The sequence below is a fragment of the Patagioenas fasciata genome, chromosome 1, assembly GCF_037038585.1.
Source record: "Patagioenas fasciata isolate bPatFas1 chromosome 1, bPatFas1.hap1, whole genome shotgun sequence".
Classification (NCBI taxonomy): Eukaryota; Metazoa; Chordata; class Aves; order Columbiformes; family Columbidae; genus Patagioenas; species Patagioenas fasciata.
Window position 1 is genome coordinate 170,791,417 of NC_092520.1, and position 4,063 is coordinate 170,795,479.

At 43.8% G+C, this 4,063-nt stretch overlaps 1 long non-coding RNA gene across 1 annotated transcript; it reads right to left on the reverse strand.

The window, feature by feature from the left end:
- Nucleotides 1-883: 883 nt before the first annotated feature.
- LOC139825897 (uncharacterized) lies at nt 884-3,965 on the reverse strand. The gene is made up of 2 exons (XR_011736048.1): nt 3,526-3,965; nt 884-1,905 (listed from the first exon to the last, which is right to left on the reverse strand). It is a non-coding gene; the product is annotated as an uncharacterized lncRNA (long non-coding RNA).
- Nucleotides 3,966-4,063: the final 98 nt, after the last annotated feature.

Consider the following 4,063-nt stretch of genomic DNA (forward strand, 5'->3'; position numbering starts at 1 on the left):
ATATATATATATATTTTTAAAAAAATTCCTTTGGTGGTGTTGGTTCTGTGAACTGAATGAAGAAAGCGTCCAGAGAACAAAGAGAGCTTCTGGTCCTGTAATTAATAACTGTATCATCAAGAATGTGCTATGGCCCAAATTGAAATTGAGCAGGGAGCTTAACACAAACAGCTTGGAATGGGTTTTAAGCTATATTTCTGCCTCAATAGAGATTTGTATATTTAAGGCATTCACAGGATTTGTCTCATGCCTACAAATATATAGAAACCTGAAATTATTTCTGGTTAAGTTAATTTTATGATGTGCAAATTAGTAATTTCACACAGATTTATTCAGTTGTATGTGACTGTTTTTTGAATTCCACTACTTCAACTCACACTCATTTTTTGTTCGGTCTAAGTATTATATTAATGCAGTTTTTGGATGACATCAATCAAACAAAACAATCCTAGTAATTAGCCTCACTTTGCCTCAGTTTCTTTATCTGAAGATAACAGTAATCCCGTAATCAGGGAGGGACTTGAAGCTTTCTGCATCAACATTTGGAAAATATTTTCAGAACCTTAAATTAGACACAGGGAATTTAAGTTATTATTCAGTTGGGACACAATGTAAACGAGATAGTCATTTGTTTCCAAATCATTTTCAGTGAAATCCAAGAAGAAAGATTTTTTAAAACAATAATGATGGAACTAGAATTAATTGTTGGAATTACAGGCTAATATGCTGAACTAATTAAGCCAGCAAAGAGTTCCATTTATGTTTGCCAAAGATGCTCTCTGAGTTAAAGATACTGAGTACATCATCAAATGAGAGAAGTGAAAATATGAAGCATAGGTTAATCTTTAAAACAGAGTGGGTGAAAGGGTCCAGAGGCAAGTGCTGAAGTCAAATATTTACCACTGCAATTTAATTTTCCACTTTGAAACCCCAGAGATAATTAAAATTATTCTCATTTGTCTCCCATGTCAGCATGATTTAAGATTCTACTTAATGTGCAAAGAAAAAAAAAAAAAAGTATGTTGAGGCAAAAGACAAAAAATCTCAGTGTTGCACAGTAGAAAACCAGAATATGCTACATAAGAAATCAACACAAGGTGATGGACCTGGCTTTCTAGTCTATCTGGGCAGATCTCAGGACAGCTGTGTGGAAGGTGAAGCTCTGTGAAGAGTCAATGCACCTTCCAGGCTGGGTCAGCTACTGGCCAGATGTCCAGAACTTGAAAGAACGTTTCAGCAACCACCAAAAAATACCAGTGTCCTGGGCAATGCTCCTTCTGTTTTGGCAGCCATGTGTTCTCACCAACGCCTGGGGGAGTTGGCACAGGAGACTCTGCTGTGGGTTTTTCACATTAGAGCTGCAAGTGCCTGAAGGGTCTTGTGGCTGCTCTGCGACATGCCAGCAGAGTGAGGTCTGCGCTTCGTGCTTTGTGCCTTGCTTCATTCCCCATCATGGCTTTAAAGAACAATTATAAGCATGAAAAAATCCAGGTTGTTTCTTTCCCAGTGTCCTGACTGGTCTGATTCCCCAGGAAGTCTTGTGGGTCATCATTCAGAACTCAGTGTCACTGCTGCTACACTGAAAAGCTTGTTTATGGGCAAAGAGGAAGCCAAAGTATGTTTAAAGCCAAAAATGTACAATTGAAATCTTAGCCTAATCCAATAATAATTACTAATCCAGGTCCAATTCTTATGGGAAAAGAAAGAACACTATTTATCCATCTCAGGTGTGAGGGAATGTTCTCCAGAGTGTCTTTTACAGCCCCTGCACAACTGGCTGGAACTCCCTGTCTTATGCTGGCATTTTTCATCCTTTGCACTGGCAGCAGCGCTCTGCTTTCAGAATTGGGCTTCTCACAGCTGTCCTTTCCTCAAAGATGACACGCCAAGATGTCCCAGTGTTTTCTAATAAATACCAAGAAGAAACACAGTCAGTGGCATTAAAAAAGTGCCAATAAAGGTCCTGGAAGCAGGAAAAAATGATTTAACTGGGGGTATGTCACAGAATGAACCAAAAAGAACGCTGGTTGTGTTTATGTGCTCAGCTTTAAGGCTTCAGGGCTTGGAAGGCAGGTACTTACCTGCCTGTCGGTAGACATAGTTATGCTCCACAGTGAGGAGATAAAAGGACAGAGGATATTGTTACGGGAAAGAACAAGCTTTTGATTTTATGTATTGATGATACACAAATTGGAGTTACAAGCATTGGCCTTAGAAGTGAAAGATGGTTTAAAAGCAAATGAGGACAATAAAGTGGAGAGGGGTTAGAAGGCTTGAAAGAATGCTGTAGATCCCTTAACACTCAGATACCTAAGAAGACAGACAACGATATAAAATGTGACTAATGCTTGGTTAATGAGGATGGAGAGATGCAATAAAGACACCTTCCTCATTGCTGGAGCAGAATAATAATGGCATTTTTTATAACAGAGCCATGAGATTATTTTCTGATTCTGAGTTCACTTATATGGACTAGAAATGACACAAACTTGGAAAATCAAAACTCCATCAGTAAACTGAACAGGGCATTCCAGATCTATCAGTTCTGAGGGTACACAAGGTAAAGATCCATTTGAAACCAGATTTCTACAGAAACACTTAGTTTTGCTAGTTTCCTTATATAATATCACTTTAAAGATATTAAAGATATCCCAATCTTTTACTAATTTTTTTTCTACTTAGGTTTATAAAGCAGAGACAATTAAAATAGTATTTCTTTTGAAGAAGTCCTAGCTTTTGTTTTACCAGATTAAAAATGAAAAAATCCCTCCTTCTATAAAACTCATCATGACCAGAATAACAACTATATTATAAGTCAAGATACAGATGCAATGATTCTCTGTTACTTGATCAGTTATTGGCAGTAATATGAAGCGTGGAAGGGGGTACAAATAGGTATGTTGTGAACATAATTAAAAATGGACTTGAGCTGACAGGTTCGGATCAGGAACTTCTCTGTCTGGAATGTACTTATTACTATTGTTATTATCTGACAACAAGATAACCCAGGGAAGAATAAATCACAGAATGATAGAATGTCCTGAGTTGGAATGGACCTACAAGGATCATCAAATCCAACTCCTGTCCTGCACAGGACAACCCCACAGTTCACACCATGTGTCTGAGGGTGTTGTCCAGTCTCTTCTTGAACAGGCTTGGTGCTGTGACCCCTCCCTGGGGAGCCTGTTCCAGTGCTTCACCGCCCTCTGGGTGAAGAACCTTTTCCTAATGTCCAACCTGGACCTCCTGTGGCACATCTTCCTGACATTCCCTTGCGTTCTCTCATTGGTCGCTAAAGAGAAAAGTTCGGCACCTGCCCTTCCTCCTCCCCTTGTGAGGAAGCTGTAGACTGTAATGAGGTCTCCCCTCAGTCTCCTCCAGGCTGAACAAACCAAGTGACTTTAGCCGCTCCTCATACGGCTTCCCCTCCAAGAAGGACCGGGGCCGGCTTTGCCGGATGCTTTTTACTCACTACTGAAAATACGACCCTTCCTCCAAGTTTCTAATTTAAAGCACGGCACATACCACATGTGGTGCCGCTCAACATGAGCCCGCTGTGGAGAGCAGGGCCCGTTGCTCACTGGCTGGGTCCAGCCTCCCCCAGCAGTTTCCAGAGACGGCTCCGTGCTGCTGCCGGGTCAGTGCCTCTCTTCCCCTCTGAAACGACCCTGCCTCCCCAGAGGCCCCAGCCGGGCGGCCGCTCCGCCTAGGCACGGTGACCTGTCAGACCTCCCAGCACTACAGACCCCCTAAGCCACCTAGGCTCAGGCCAGGCCTCAGGCGGGCCCGCTCGGGTTCCCGCCACGGCGCGGCCTCCACAGGGGCGCTGCCCGTTTCCCCAGCGGGCACCCCGGGCTGTGGCCTCAGCGCCAGGTACTGCCTCTGCCCGTACGGAACGGCGACCTCCTCTTCGCCCCTTCTGGGCCACCGTAGTCGCCGGGGGCCGCAGAGACGCGCGGGGGCTGTTGGGACGGGCGGTTAAGTTGGATGCGGCGCGGAAAGTCGGGCCCTGAGGGAGGGCGCGCGGGAGGGCGGTGCTCATTGGCTGGGAGTGCGGACGGAC